Source organism: Sciurus carolinensis, chromosome 9 (genome assembly GCF_902686445.1).
Source record: "Sciurus carolinensis chromosome 9, mSciCar1.2, whole genome shotgun sequence".
Lineage (NCBI taxonomy): Eukaryota > Metazoa > Chordata > Mammalia > Rodentia > Sciuridae > Sciurus > Sciurus carolinensis.
Genome location: NC_062221.1, coordinates 115,584,425 through 115,601,496, shown reverse-complemented (window position 1 = coordinate 115,601,496; position 17,072 = coordinate 115,584,425). Strand labels below are relative to the sequence as shown.

The window sequence follows — 17,072 nt, the reverse complement described above, 5'->3', positions numbered from 1 at the left end:
CATTCTTTGTCCAAAAGACATATTTCTTGGAGTTCTCTAACATCCTTTTTTGATCTCAATCCACTAGTTTCAAACTTTTTCATGACCATAGTACCAGGTGGGTCTCCTTTTAAGTGAACTTCTATGTTGTTCCACAATTTTTTGGACCCCTTTTCCTTGTCTTTTGATGTTTTCTTACTTATTTTACTGGGTGCATCCTGACATAATTTTCAGGAAGAATGTGTAAGAAGTTAGATTTATAAATGATGGTATGTGCTTCTTTGCCTTCTTTTTTCTTTAATTCTGCCTGCTGAGGACTTTAGTTTGGAGACAGTTGTCTTTCTTCAGTCTTCTAAGTGTTTTTCTATGTTTCTTTGATATTTTTCTTCCATTGTGTTTTCTCTTCTACTGTTACATAGGTGAATGTTAGATATCTAGAGTTGACCCTACAGAACTTTTAAATTTTTCTTTCTTATGATATTTTTTCTATATATTTTTCCCCTTTGGAGATGGATGAAAACTTTTTATCTCATATTGTTGATCTCCACCCATTTTATTCTCAGTACTTCAAATGGCAGAACTGGTAGAAGCTCAATGAATGGATAAAATAAATAAAATTTACTTTATATGTATTCTTAGAACCATAATGCATGGAAAATGCTCATGGATTACATTGCTAGAATTAAACACTCAGTGATCAAGTGCTTATTATGTGTCAGGCATTGTTAGTAAAGCTGGGGATACAGTGACTAGTTCCCTGTTCTTTTTTTCTTGTTTCTTTTTTTTTTATTTGAAAAGGTAGACTTTTAATAACTGCTTTTATCACCAGTTACATCATTCAGTTACAAAGTAGTTAGAAATTTGTAAAATGGCATTATTTATTTATTTAAAAGCACTCGTTCTTACATAAATATCTAGTACTTCATTGGGACGATACTCCTCAAAAGGCCTTGGCCAAAAAGCTCTCTAAACACTAGAACTCAGGTTGTTTTCAACCTACTATTAATAAAGGTAGGTGCAGAAGGAGAAGACACACGGACAGGCTGAGTCAGGGCCAGCAGCAGTTCTCAGAGCCAGCTGAACTCCAAACAGGGAGTCAGTGGTTTTTCTTGGGGTACTCTACTTGAATTATGGTTCAATTAGTCTTCAAAAGGAAGAACAGTTAATTAACATGATAAAGAGGTTACTGCAATCTTTGGATTATGTGCCATAATGGTAGTTAGCAAATTCTGATAGTATTAACAAAAATAGCTTCCAATGTTTCCAGGTATGAAGACAGACCTCTGTATTTTTAATTTTACTGGGAAATACATGACTGATAAGCTATCGATGATACTGTCTTCTGTTATAAAAAATACTAGCTTTCTTCATTTACTATGTTTATAGGCATTCACTGCTCGAGTCAAGGTTAGGCTTATTAAGTGAGTCAAGGCAATTTTATGACAGCAGCATATACTTGTTTTATTCTATGAGAATACAATGCATATGAGATAGCTTTTGTTTGCAATTTGTAAAATTGAGTTATTATGCAGATGTAAAATACCACTAACTCATTTGAGGATCATACCACCTTCTGAAAATAGCATACATCTAATTTTCACATGTGTCAAAGTTACAGCACATACCAGACTTGTCCAGAGCAAAAGTGAGTGACTGTTCTTCACTGCTTTCCCTGGCTACTGCACTGACTATGCTTGAAAGAGCCCTGAGCAAGGTGGAAGAGATTTTTTATTTAAGAGTGAAATGCCTTAATGGCTTTCTGGAATAGGTGATTTCTACTTTCACACTCATCAGATTGTACATGATCCCCTACACTTAATTTCCTTCTTCTTTAGGGGCAGAATTGGATTGACGTGTTGAGAACCATGGCCATTATTTAATGAGTCATGAGAGGAAGATTTCTGTGATTATGTGTAAACTTGTGATAGGTTAGCAGAAGTTACAGGTGAAGAGGGTAGTGAGGAAGTTAAACAGGAACCACTATGTGAAGGTCAGCTTCCTTGTACACTTTGAAGACTTTTTCAGTGGCATTGATGTAGGCGCTGTTCTCAGCTCCAAGCCCAGGTCATACTTCATGACCCTACGCATAATTTGCCTGGCTAAATCCTCCATGGTGTAGGCTAAGCCAGAATGTACAATGTCTTTCTCAGATGCACTGGATATCCTGTCCTGGAACTTCTGCAGTGGGTACTACAGGAATTGTTCCACCATGCTTTCCAAATTTTCTTTTTAAAGTATCTTGAACAGACATGAGCAAGTGGTAGTTAGAATCCCTTTCATATTTGAAGGTTAATTGGCTATAGTTGACATGATTCAGATTCTTTAGCCACTCAAAGTGAGATACTCACTCCACCAGCATTTAAGTAGAGATCTGGAATAACCATGATGTTCCTCTCCAGGAACGTCCTGTCAGCTTCTGGAGTGGTTGGTCCTTTGGTACCTTCACAATGATCTTGGCTTTGACTCTGGGTGCATCATTGGATTTAGTCATTGCTTCTCACATGGCAGCTGGGATCAGTATGTCACAGTCAGCCCGCATATTAATCCTTTCTTCATATACCTTTGCCTTGGAGAAGTCCAGAATTGATCCATGTGGATGTTACCAAATTCCTGAATGACAAATGTTTTACCTCCAAATCCGATGGCATTCCTAAAATGCTCCTGAAAGAGGCTTCATTGATGAAGTTTTCAATCCCATGGAAAACACCATGGCCAGTAGCAGAGATGCATCTGTGGATGCCTCCTTGACTGATGGGTTTACCAGTAACACAGGCATGTACATTAATACCGTAGTGCCCTATGGTGTTGGCATAGGTGTCAGCGATCCAGGACATCTCCTGCTGTGCTCATCAATGCCAGGACCAGTAGAACCTTTTTGTGCAAGCTCCGTGTGAACCTTCCTGTGATCTCCTCCTATTTATTACCTATATAGTTCTTGGGATTGATATTAACACTTGCTTTAGCATCCCCAAATGGCACATCAACCACTGCACACTTATAAATTATCAGAGAAGCCAATGCTTTTACTTCATCTACACTCACCTCAGTGCTGCAAAGGATACTTCCCTTGCAGGGCATGTGGTGCTGGCTATGCTGGGCTTACTAACCCTCAATGACCTCCTGGGAACTGTCGTTGTGCTGAATGGGGAAATAGAGGCTCAGCACATGGTTGCAGGGCTTATGATTTGCAGGATGCCTTGCACCGAGTTCCGCGTCTGCTTCTTGCTCTCCTGGGTCTTCAGGTCCTCCACCACCTGGTCCTCTACCACCTTGTCCTCCAGGATGTAGCGCCATGGTCCAAAAATCCTCGTATTTGCGGTCAGCTGCCCCGTTGCTGTAGTGGTGCGGTGCAGGCCCCGTGAGCCTCAGTTGCGGGGAGGTGGAGTGTTGCCCACGGGCCCAATCCAGCAGCCTGGCCCAGGTGGCACTTCGCAGTACAGGGTGAAGAGTAGAGGTGAGAGGAGAGCTTCCTGTTCTTTTAAATTTAAACTCTCTGGAGTGGGTGGAGGGAGTGGAAAAACAAAGAAATAAATACCAAATACGTGCCAGAAAGCACATCTATGTCAAAAAATGAATGTATGAAATTTGAACAAGTAAATAAGGAATGGATTACATTGTGATAGTGCTGTAAAGAATTAAAACAAGAACGATATGCTGGAGATTGGTTAGGTAGTCCCTTTAGATTGGGTTGTCAGTTTCACATGGAAAAGGCAGCATTTAAGTTGAAATTTAATGGGATGTAGAGAATTTTTGAGGCAGATGAAAGAGTGGTGTAAAACCCTGTAATTCCAATGACTCAGGAGACTGAGGCAGAAGGATTGCAAGTTCAAAGCCAGCCTCAGCAACTTACCAAGGCCCTAAGCATCTTAATGAGACACTGTCTCAGAAAAAAAATTTTAAAAATGGGGGCTGGGGATGTGACTCAGTGGGTAAGCGCTCCTGGGTTCAATTCTTGGGACCAAAAAAGAAAAAAATAAATAAATAAGAAAGCTTGGGCAAATTCCCCATGACTTTGGAAGTCATGGTAGGAATCTTGATTTTCTCCTAGTGTGATGGGAAGTTATTAGGGGATTTTAAAGAGGGAATTGGTACGATCTGATTTGTGTTTTAAGACGCTTGCTCTTGTCACTGTATGAAGAACCAGTTGAAGGGAACTGGAGAGAGCAGGGGGACAGGTAAAAAGACTTTTATAGTAGTTCAGATAAGACATGATGGGTGGCTTTACCAGTCCTAATAAAGGTGGACTAAGTGGTTCACTGAAACTGCTGGGTCAGTGTTCGTATGGTTTTCCAGTTTTACAAGTTATTCGTCAAAAGATTTTACTGATTTACCTTCTTCCAATGGTGTATGAGAGTATATAATAATAATATAAAGCTGGAAATTATCTAAGGGACTCATATTTCAGTTTTATAAAAGACGAAAACAAGGTCAAATGATCTTACATGTATTAGTTCAAGATGACAAGTTCTTTTCCTAGGAAGGAACCTCAGGGATCTACCAAGTTCTGGCAATCTATTAACTATTACAGTGCTTTCTCAAATTCCTCTTTTGTCTCACATCCCCCCGCAGTACCTCTTCATGTAATGTATGCACATGTACATTTTCACCAGTGCTTTTAGGTGCTCTGAGGGCAGGGAGTACCTGTGTCATGGTACTCAGCAAGAATGGTGCTTAAAAATGGTACTTGAAAGAGCCATCCATGACCACTCAAACAGACACTGAAAAAATAAGAAACCAATCATTACGTCTATTTTCTCTGCCACAATCTGGTCACTAAAAATAGTGAATCACAATAATCCTACCATGATTATTGCACACATTTTATAAACTATGAGGTGAAGAATCCAAAGAATTCATTTCAGCTCTATATAGAGGAAAGTTTGGAATTCAGAAAAAAACTTGAATTCAAGTTGTGGCTTTGTTCCTTTCTGGTAGTATGACCCTGGGCCTTGGTTTCTTCAGCCTTAAATTAATCTAATAATATGTATGTGTCCTCCTTGGGTCAGGAGATTTTATGAGATTCTGAACATTGTAAGTGAAAAGGACTTGTCAACTTTGAAGTACAAAGACGGATTGCTATTTAATAGTGACTGTGTTGGTTGGAATCTATGTTATGGATACTGTTCTAAAGTTTCATGTGCATCAATTCATTGTTCCTTATCACATTTCTGTAAGGGTAGGGCTATTACTATAACCATTTTTCAGTTGAAAAAATGGAGAAGAAATTATATACCAGGAAAGGACAGATGCAGGACTTCAATAGAGGGCATTTGATTCTATAGTCAAATATATATAAAAAATAATATAGTGTAATACAATCACCATGCTATGTTAGTGCTCTGTAAATTGGAATATTAGACCATTCAGAGTGCATGAATCAATACAAAATATGTACCAGGCATAGTGCTAAACACTGAGGGTACAACAAAGAAAAGGGCAGTGTCAGTAATAGCCTCTTAAATAACTCCGTAGAAAATTTCTTTTTTCTTTTGTTTTCACTGCTAGGAATCAAACCCAAGGCCTGGTGCATGCTAGGCAAGCACTCAGCTGCTTAATTATGCCCCCAGCCCTAATGTTTCTTTTTTAAACAAGAAAAAAATCTTCCTGCTTGAACAATTGTGATAATATTTTACTTAATTAGTATGTGTGAATTCATAGATGTCTCAGCATTATAATATAGACTAGTTTACATTTTATTACATATATATTCTATCAGGTAATATTAACCTGGCCATAGTTTTTCAGAAAAATAACTTTGTCCTTTACCATTTCAAAAATACTAATTTTCTCCCCACTAAACAGTTATTTTCTTTTTCTCTTTTTGTATTTGTGGCTATTCAACATTTCCAAGAGTTTAATCATGTTTAAAAACTTTAGCTAATGGGACGCCAATTTCATTTTCAATTTAGTGGACAAAGTGACTTTATTTCAAGAATAGTAAAAATAAACAAGGTATGCAGATGAGCTTACTAACGTGAATTTTGATATTTATAGAACTATGGAAATTGGAATTTTACAACTTGATAGAACATCCCATCTTACCTGCCAGATGGAGGTGTGGTGTATTTGTATATTTTAAATAATTTTCTTTAGTTCCATATTATATAAATTCAATCTTTTCTTGCACAGTTTTCTATGACACCACAGATGATTATGCAAGGCCATTTATGTAAGTGAATTGCTCAGTGATATTATCAGCCAAAATCGTAGGTTGAGGTCAAGTGATGTCAAGTCATTATTTAAAGAAAGAAAGACAAAGGGAAAAAGACAAATTGTGGAGAAGAAATTTAATACATTTTGGCAACATAAGTAGGAAGGTCAGTAAAGGACATGAGGCTAGAGTGATGTCATTATAATTGGCTTCAGTTCAGAAGTGGCAGAGTGGCAGTTGGCCAAAAAGGCACTTTGATATTGTTTGTTTATATATTTCTATTTAGCTATCCACATTCAGAGTGGAGATTACAGCAGATAATTTTACAGTGGATGACTGAATATTGTGGTTAGGCCATTATTTCGAACTTAGTTTCTAAGATGCAATGACTTTATCTTACTTACAGTTTTCATTTTTAAGAGGCATTTCCTCCGTGCATGTAGCTCTGAAGAGATGCAAAGGTCCAACTTGCTGCAGAGGTATTTGTTAGATGGGGTGATATGGATATAGGTTTTGAGTTCAGTTAATACATTTAGGAAAGATTCCTGTGATTTTTAAAATTATAAAATAAAATAGGCAAATCTGTGCAGCCTCTATGTCCTATTTCATGGCTAGTGTTTATACCATGCCTCTAAAGAGGGAGAAAGGAATGAGCTGGAGGGATGATTTCCTTTTTCAGTTTCTCATCATCTTGCACTATATACTTTATTTCCCTGCAGTTCATGGACATCTGAGTAGCTTTTAGTCTATTAGCTACATTATACATATTCAGATATCTAATGCCCCTTATTGATTAGAAGTTTTAACCAACGAGAAGTGAAACATTTTTTGCATGCAAATATTGGAGAGAAAACCTGTCCAATAGAAATATAAGGCAGTCCACAAATATGAGCCATATGGTCTTTTAACATTCCAAGTAGACACACTGAAAAATGTTAAAATTATTTTGATAATATATTTTCTTTAACATATTATATTCAAAATACTATCATTTAAATATATAATGGAAAACAACCCTAATACTGTTGCTGCTCTGGAGGCTACAACAGATATTGTCTTGCTTCTACCCATTCTATATCCTTATTACCCTTGATTAGTACCTTTGCTAGTTTCAGTGGCTTAGGTCCTCACTTTCATCCTGGGGAACTTTGACTTCTGGTTGCCATGACCTTCTTACATCATGCAGCAACCTAACTATTTACTATAAAATCTGGACAGAGGCATCCACTGGGTATTTCAATAATAGCTCTGACCTCCAAAGCCAAGGAACTCACTGGGGTCAACCTGGGGTCTGCTAACTACCAAGTGTATTTTTTCCAATATAACATGAAGGATAGAGATAATGATGACTGGATTGTTCCACATCCTGTTGCATTGTGGATTTGCTTATTACCCTGGGCCCTACTCTGACATGAAGTCCCAAATGATTTTGTGTTTCTGGAAAATTGATATTGACTTGAAATTTCTGGGTAGATATTGAGAGGGACAAGTGTTGTCTTGAAAGGCAGAAGTTTCTGTATCATCTAAAAGTAAGGCAGGCAGACAATGTTAGTCTCTAAAAAGGAGAAATGAACCGTTTCTTGAGGGCCCAGAAGGTTCAAGAAAATTTGGGTATTTAAGAATTTTGAGTGCAAAGACCAGAACACTCCCATTTCAGGTTTACTAATCCTGATACTAGTCTTGGCATTGTAGAACTGCCTACTTTAGAATTTTACCTTCTCTGGAGTTCTGCTACATTTATAATTCAGTTCCAGGAAAGATCCTTAGCTTTCTTTGCCCTTCAGCTATAGTAGAACAAAGATTCTTTATATACTGCCAAGGAATCCCTCTGGCTTTCACAATTACCTTGAACTGGTGATTAATTATTTCCAACTTCTTGTTGTCTTTCTCTAATGAATTAATAGCCCTTAGCTACAGACGTTTCTTCCATAGTCCCTATAATTACTGTTTCCTCCAAATCTCCTAAATGCTGAGATATTGCCCCTAGACAGTGTTTTCCCTTCCCATTCCATCCAGCTTAGGTGAAAGTGTTAACCACTGCCCTGTTATAGAATGCTGGGGATCATGTTGTTGCATCTACCACCAGTGAGAGGGTACTGAGCACTAGCCATCAACAGGTGACTCACCTCTAAAATCTCATTTCAGTATCTGAATTCAACTGCTTTAGGTTAGTATTCTTGGAAACAGACTTTGAGATGGAGATACAGGAATTTTGTTGCAGAATACATTCAGGAATTTGACTCGAAGGGACTGATTGAAAGAAACAATTAGGCAGAGGAGAGATTGAAACTACCTTGTAGTTGCAGCAAGGAAGCTCTGCAGTTTATGTGAGTCTTCAGAATTGTCCCAGATTAGGTATGGGGAATTGGTCATCTTACCTTAATCCCCCCACTCTGCCAGATAACCTGTCATTGAATGTGAACGTGTGTGTGCGCGCGCGCGCATATTAACTGACATACTTTTATTTGATGATTCAGATTGATCTTAATTTCCCAAACATGCTGGTATGCTTTATGACAATTTTATTCATTTATGTTTTTGCTAGAATGCCCAACCTACCTTCACTGCCATCTTTAACTAGCAGTTTCTTTCATGGTTTAAGTAAAATCTTTTTGGTTACACTTTTCCCAATTTCTCCCCCAAAGAGCCAGTGATTTTGTCCTCTGTACATCTATACCACATTCTACATGCTTTTGCTGTAGATACCACTAATTTGTCTTGTAATTACAGTGGAAAAGCATAAGATGGGCATTTGACTTACACAAATTCAATTACATCTGCCTGTCATTAAGAAGAAAAATGCAAAAAGTGGAACAAAAGTGTTTGGCTGTGGATGCACTCATGTTTACAATAGTCTATGGATGCCTAACAAAAGAGAGCTATGAATTGAGAATTTTCTTCTTTCTACTTTAGCAAGGAAAAACAGTGTAGTGTTTAAGTTGTAAGGCAGATAGAAGATGATGGTCTTCTGAAAGTCTCAGAATAAACATTTTACAGAAAACTGTTCTAAGCATTGATTTAGAGGATGTATAGAGAAAAAAATTTCCCTATTAGATGAAAATATTTGTAAGAAACAGGTTGATATTTTCATGATTTTGATAGTTTTCAAGTTGTAAAATGGGTTCTATAATTTCTAAACATGATCTAAAAAAATAGATGCCTTATAGTATCAAACATATAACATGTTACTATATACATATCACAGAATAATACACACATGATACAGAATGAAACCATTTATACGGTATTTTGCAGAGAATTTTCATGTTTTTGTCTTGTGCAGGACTATGACTTTAGAATTAAATCTAGTATTCAAGATGATATGTCACTCTTTGCTGCTTCTACCTTCTTAGGCCCTAAGCCCCACTAAACTTATGGTTCTCAATTGAGGATAGCATATTCTTAGGGGGAAGCCCATATCAGAATTTCAAAGTAAACTTCTCAAAATACCTCAAATGCAAGATTTCTCAAAGATTCTGATATGTACCCTTGGAGAGTAGGGAAAAAGTCACAGAAGTCACCATTTGTAAAGAGACCTATTACTGATGGGTTGGTTATCTTACATGTACATTGTATGCTATAAGAAAGAAAAGGCTGGGCTGGGATTGTAACTCAGTAGTAGAGCACTTGCCTAGCACAGTGAGGCCCTGGGTTCGATCCTCAGCCCCACATGAAAACAAATAAAATAAAGGTTAAATTCTTTAAAAAATAAAAAGACAAGGCTGAGGCATAGTGTAACAGACTTAGCAGGGATTCTAACTTGTCCTTGGCAATTATTTCTCCTTAGCATCCACTGTGTACCTAGCACAGAGAAAATGTTCAATAATATTTGTTATATGTAATGTATAAAGCTGCTCCCCCACCCTTTCTGTTGCAGCCATTTTCCTCGCCTCCCAACCACTTGTCAATCTGTGAACATCCTAGCTAGCTATTGGTTCATCATTCAGCTTGCAAGTATCCTTCTCCAATATTGATCCCGTTAGCCCAGCGGAATTCAACCGCCATCTTTCCTCTCTTGCTTCTCTTTCCTACACACTTGCTTTTTCTCCTCCTGGCTTTCTACTCTCTCTAGCATGTGCCCTTTCTCTTTCCTTTCTCTTTCCCTCTCATTTTCTCTCTTACCCTACAGGGAGACATTCTGTTTGCTTAATAAATTCCCTTATGTGATTTCCCGTGTGCGGCGTGGTTTTGTGGGATTTCCTTACATTAAGTAATATCCTTTGACTCTGTTTTTCACAAACCTGAACATGGGGTGTGTCACCATTTGCTTAGTTGAATACGACCTCTAGAGTAGCCTGATGACTTTTGGAACTGTTCTGTGAACAATGGATATCCTCGTTGGAAAAACTTGATTGCTTATTTAATTGGAGTAGGAGAGTGTTTTCCGAATGCTACTTAAAACTTGCATTTTTCTCTTTTCTTTTTACTTCTTTCCTTTTTTTTTAGCACCGGGGATCGAAACCAGGGCCTTACACATGTGAAGCAAGCACTTTACTGGATTTCTTTGTTCTTTCTTTAATGGAAGTTATCTATTTATAATTCTTCTTTTAAACAATAATTTTTTTTTTTCCTTTAAAAATTTTTCCCTTCCCTTCTGTGTCCAGAGCTCTGACTGAATGTCTGAAATGAGAGTGCTGGTACTGCCTTTGCTGGTCCTATCCTGTTCTTAGGAAGAGCCACATGAAGACATACTCTGGTTTTCCCTGGGGAGGCTCTCCACTATCAGGCCTCTCCTTCTAACCTCTAACCATCATGGCAGCCATGCCTGGAACCCTCTCTGTGTCTTCCACATCAGTCTCTGCCTGGGGCATAGAGAATTAGTAATATGGCATGATTATATGCTAAAGATTACCATGTAGGCATTGAATCATACAACTTGTTTTAAAAAAAATGATAATATTCTATTATTTCTTATCTATTTTCTCAGTAATTCCCTTATGTAAGTATACAGATCTTCATTTATTTCTAGGAAAATACATATTATTCTACCCCGCATGTACAACTCACTTTATACCTGTAAGCATAATGAACATCATTTCTCCCATAATATCTAGACTGGGAGTAGCATACTCATTGGTTACAAGAGTCATCCAGGTAACAGTGGGGCATAAAGTTGCCAGATATTGAAGCCAGAATTAAGGACAGGTAGTTAGTGTAGAAATAGGGGATCAGGTCAAATCGAGGAAATGAAGCTATGAAGCCATCTGCCTCTGGAAGTTGGGAGACTGCCCCTGGAAGAATGGAATGTCAAGGATCTCCAAAGCCCATTGATTACCAAATTTACCTGCCTTTATCAAGGACTGCAAGCAAGGAGCTGCTAATTAATGCCCCCTGGGCCCTTATCTGCCTGAATCACCTTGGCCCTCCCCCTGCCCAAGGCTTCTCACTTAATGCAAAACCAGGCCTAGGCAGTAGGCAGGAAGGAGAGATAAGGGGGGAGAGAACTGGAGAACAAAAGAGACTTTAACCTATAAAAGATGTAGGGTGCGTTCACTTCTTGGGACTTTAGAACATCAGCCATGGCCCCCTTCTTCCTGTCGGGAGAAATCTATATTATTACCTTTAAATAAAACTTGCTTAATCTGCTTGCCTTGGCGTGCTTCTCTAGTGTTCAATCTTCAACATTAGAAGGAGCAGAACTCGTCACCGACAAACGGCGGTATCACTACGAGAAAAGTGGGTGATGTCAGGACTGTGGAAAGAGGAGAACCTGCCTTACCTAAAAGCACTAAAATTTAGCTTAAAAATGAAAACTCTTCTATGGCAAAAATCAACTTAAAAATTGTCTACAGCTTTGATTTTGTCCCTGATTTAAATAACAGACAAAAACATCACTAACATGGAGGTGTTAATGACACTTTCCCCATTTGTCATTTAACACATTCACTGAATGCTTGCAGAGTTCCTGGTACCCAGTAGGTGCTGTGCCTCTGAATTCTCACACAGTTACTACTAATGCTAATAGTTAAGTATTTGTCTTGATCCCCAGATTCTCTGGATCTAGAAAAACAGATGCAAAATAATTTTTTTCTTTTGCCTACTCAGAGTTCTATGGGATCAATGTAATGAAGTGGTAAATTTTCAGGGACTGAGAATACAGAACAGGGGATTGGTGACACTTGATGACTCAGTGCCTAACAGAATAGTGAACCTCTTGCTTAAATTTAAAAAGAGAAATTTATGACTTTGGTGTACAGAGAAGAGAAGGTTGGGAAATTAAGGCAGAAAACAGATTTTGAAAATCAGCAGGTTGCTCAGTGATTGTTTTAAAAAAAAATTTTTTACTTGTTATCTACCTTAAGGTTGGAAGAGTTAGAAAAGTGTTTCTCATAATTCTGGGGATAACTCAGACTGTACATTATTTAGAGGATTTTTTTTTTTTTTGCGGTGGTAGGGATTGAACCCAGGACCTTGTGCTTGCAAGGCAGGCACTCTACCAACTGAACTATATCCCCAGCCCTAAAGGATTTTTAAAAGAAGCATTATTTCATAGTTATTCATAATTAAGGTGGAATACTGGTTTTTATGGTGATTTCTGGAAGGCCAGGAAATGCTAATTAGTGGCCCACAGGAAAAAAAGAAGTGATTCATCCGTATGTTGTTTTGGAGTTTCATAATTCACATTTACACATTAAATACCCTTTCCCCACTCTTTGTCCTTATAACTATCAACATTTGTGGAACATTGTTCTGCAGAACAATGGATTCTAAGTTGTTAACCTGTCTTACAACAAAACAATTATTGAAGAGTGAAAAGTCATGGTCATCCAGGGTCCATTTGGGTTGTGTCGGCTCAAAAAATGACCCACTTTTAATTCTTCTTTTTTCTTCTGTTATTAGCAAAAACATATTGAGCATTTTACCAGTTTGTTCTGTTATTGAATTAACTTTTTATTGAAGAAGCTGAATTAAATAGTAGTTTTTGAACTGACATAGTCCTTGTCTAAGTAAGGCCAAATGAAAGGTACTTGCAAAGATTGCATAATAGTGCTATGATAATGATTAATTTTGCTCTAGTGCTACTAGAAAGCAGGTTATTAGTTATTAGATGTTCCAAAAATATAAATAAAAAGATAGATATTACTGAGTATTGTTGAGTATCCATTCAATAAAATACAAAGTAGATCTCTGCCTCCCAAGTGAAAATGTGCAAAGGCAAAGGAATCAAGAAAATAATATAGAATCTTCAGGCTGGTATGGGCTTCCAAACAGAGCTCAGTGAATTTCAGGAAGTAGAATTTAAAAAGTGGGCTTTTTGTTTTACTCTGTTTTTTTTTTTTTTTTTTTTTTTTTTACTTTGGCAACCACGTTTTAGTGTTTGTGCTGTTACTTGTTATAACCTTGTGTCCAAATTGGGGTTGGATGTTGACTATGAAGGTCTGTTCTGTAAGAGCAACATCTAAACCACAAGTCACTTGCTTATCTAGATTGTTCTTAATGCTCTGTGTAGAACACATGCAAGACTCTCCTCAGAGATTTTTTTCTTTTGTAAAGAAGTCACTGATCTGCATCAAGTGATAGGCAGCAGAACCAAGGTCTGTGTGGCACTGAGATGAACAGTTGGCCTAGAGAAAAAGCACAACAAAACCAGAACTCAAATGCATGAAAAGTTGCCTTCTGCTTTAATTGCATATCAAAAAAATGAAAGAAAACCTAAAGCCTATTGATAGAAACAATTTAAATATTGATATGTAAACATAAACTGCTAGCTAAACTGCTCATTAAAGAGGTGCTGAAGAAAAATGTCCATGGAAAGTTTGTGAAAAGATATTAAGAAATATTGATGGCTTTTATCCATGAAGAGTGAGACTAGTGTTCAGCTTGGAAATAGAATTCATTTTTCAGTGTATAAATCCTTCTTTGGGGGTATGTGTGTGTGTGTGTGTGTGTGTGTGTGTGTGTGTGTGTCTAACAATGAGAACAATGAAAGCAACAACTCGAAAACAACCAGGCCACGTCAAAGTCAATTTGGTAGTGGTGCTCTGCTGGGTGTCAAGAAGTTTTTCTTCTGTATGTTTTTGGTTCCTTTGTCTAGTATGAGGTGACTGTATTTATGTGGGTTCGTCTCTGTGTCTTCTGTTCTGTACCTTTGGTCTGCCTATCTATTTTGGTGCCAATATCATGCCATTTTTGTTACTATTATTCTGTAGTATAGTTTAAGGCCTGGTATTGTGATACCTCCTGCTTCACTTTTCATGCTCAGGATTGTTTAGGCTATTCGAGGTCTCTTATTCTTCCAGAGAAGTTCATGATTACCTTCTCTATTTCTATGAGGTACATCATTGGAATTTTAATTGGAATTTTATTTAATTTGTATAGAACTTTTGGTAGAATGATCATTTCGACAATGTTATTTCTGCCTATCCAAGAACATGGGCAATCTTTCCATCTTCTAAGGTTCTCTTCAATTTCTTTCTTTAGTGTTCTGTAGTTTTCATTGTAAAGGTCTTTCACCTCTTTTATTAGATTGATTCCCAAGTATTTTTTTTTTTTTGAGCCTATTGTGAATGGAGTGGTTTTCCTAATTTATACACTGGATGTCCACTTCCATAAATATTGTGAGCATGCATAAAAGAGGCTATTGGAAGCAATAGACAATGCACAGACTTGTATGAGCATGTTTGAACATGTTTGACTTTTGTAGTAGTAATTAAGTTAGTGCAACTGAGCCTTGGATTCCTCTTCTGTAAGACAGAAATAATTCTTACTTTCTGGATTACCATGAAGGAAATGTCTGGCATAGTGCCTGTTGTTATGGTTTCTATGTATTAGTTTGCCTTCTCCCTTTTGACTATTTTAAATTTCATTTATTATACACATTTATGCAATGTACCAATTTTTTTCTTTTTGGAAATTTAGGGTATTATTTAGAAGGTTTTTTTTTTTTTTTTTTTTTATTTATTTATTTATTTTTTTTACGTTTACATAGGGTAATGATGTTTATTATATTTTTCCCCTCCCCCCCACCCCTCCCACCCCTCCCACCCCTCCCACCCCTCTTTTCCCTCTACACAGTCCTTCTTTCCTTCATTCTTACTGCTCTCCTTAGCCTAACTCTAAACCTAACCCTAAACCTAATGCTAGCCCCTCCCACCCCCCATTATATGTCCTCATCCGCTTATCAGCGAGATCATTTGTCCTTTAGTTTTTTGAGATTGGCTTATCTCACTTAGCATGATATTCTCCAATTTCGACCATTTGCCTACAAATGCCATAATTTTATCATTCTTCATTGCGGAGTAATATTCCATTGTATAAATATGCCACAGTTTCTTTATCCATTCATCAACTGAAGGGCATCTAGGTTGGTTCCACAATCTGGCTATGGTGAATTGAGCAGCAATGAACATTGATGTGGCTGTATCTCTGTAGTATGCTGATTTTAAGTCCTTTGGGTATAGGCCAAGGAGTGGGATAGCTGGGTCAAATGGTGTTTCCATTCCAAGCTTTCTGAGGAATCTCCACACTGCTTTCCAGAATGGTTGCACTAATTTGCAACCCCACCAGCAATGTATGAGTGTTCCTTTTTCACCACATCCTCGCCAACACCTATTGTTGCTTGTATTCTTGATAATCGCCATTCTAATTGGGGTGAGATGAAATCTTAGGGTGGTTTTGATTTGCATTTCCCTTATTACTAGGGATGTTGAACATTTTTTCATATATCTGGTGATTACTTGTACATCTTCTTCTGTGAAGTGTCTGTTCATTTCCTTATCCCATTTGTTGATTGGATTATTTGTATTCTTCGTGTAGAGTTTTTTGAGTTCTTTATAGATTCTGGAAATTAGCGCTCTATCTGAGGTATGGTTGGCAAAGATATTCTCCCACTCTGTAGGCTCTCTCTTCACATTTCTGATAGTTTCCTTTGCTGAGAGAAAGCTTTTTAGTTTGAATCTATCCCAGTTGTTTATTCTTGCTTTTATTTCTTGTGCTATGGGAGTCCTGTTAAGGAAATCTGATCCTGAGCCAACAAGTTGAAGATTTGGACCTACTTTTTCTTCTATAAGATGCAGGGTCTCTGATCTGATTCCGAGGTCCTTGATCCATTTTGAGTTGAGTTTTGTGTAGGGTGAGAGATAGGGGTTTAGTTTCATTCTATTGCATATAGTTTTCCAGTTTTCCCAGCACCATTTGTTGAAGAGGCTATCTTTTCTCCATTGCATATTGTTGGAACCTTTGTCTAGTATGAGAAAATTGTATTTATTTGGGTTTGTGTCCATGTCCTCTATTCTGTACCATTGATCTACCTGTCTATTTTGGTACCAATACCATGCCGTTTTTGTTACTATTGCTTTGTAGTAGAGTTGAAGATCTGGTATTGCAATACCCCCTGCTTCACTCTTGCTACTGAGGATTGCTTTAGCTATTCTAGGTTTTTTATTCTTCCAGATGAATTTCATAATTGCTTGCTCTATTTCTGCGAGGTACATCATTGGGATTTTAATTGGAATTGCATTGAATCTGTATAGAACTTTAGGTAGTATAGCCATTTTGACGATATTAATTCTGCCTATCCAGGAACATGGGAGATCTTTCCATCTTCTAAGGTTTTCTTGAATTTCTTTCTTTAGTGTTCTGTAGTTCTCATTGTAGAGGTCTTTCACCTCTTTTGTGAGATTGATTCCCAAGTATTTTATTTTTTTCGATGCTATTGTGAATGGGGTAGTTTTCCTAATTTCTCTTTCTGAAGATTCATCACTTATGTATAAAAATGCATTGGATTTATGAGCATTCATCTTGTAACCTGCTACTTTACTGAATTCACTTATGAGTTCTAAAAGTTTTCTGGTGGAATTTCCAGGTTCCTCTAAATATATAATCATGTCATCAGCGAACAGGGATAGTTTGAGTTCTTCTTTTCCTATTCGTATCCCTTTAATTTCTTTGGTTTGTCTGATTGCTCTGGCTAGAGTCTCAAGGACGATGTTGAATAGAAGCG

General features: G+C 37.4%; 2 pseudogenes; one reads left to right on the top strand and one right to left on the bottom strand.

Moving 5' to 3' along the window:
• Nucleotides 1–1,945: 1,945 nt before the first annotated feature.
• Nucleotides 1,946–10,941, bottom strand: LOC124993731 (glutamate dehydrogenase 1, mitochondrial-like; annotated as a pseudogene).
• Nucleotides 10,942–11,124: 183 nt separating this feature from the next.
• Nucleotides 11,125–17,072, top strand: part of LOC124993730 (low molecular weight phosphotyrosine protein phosphatase-like) — a 29,869-nt pseudogene continuing 23,921 nt past the window's right edge.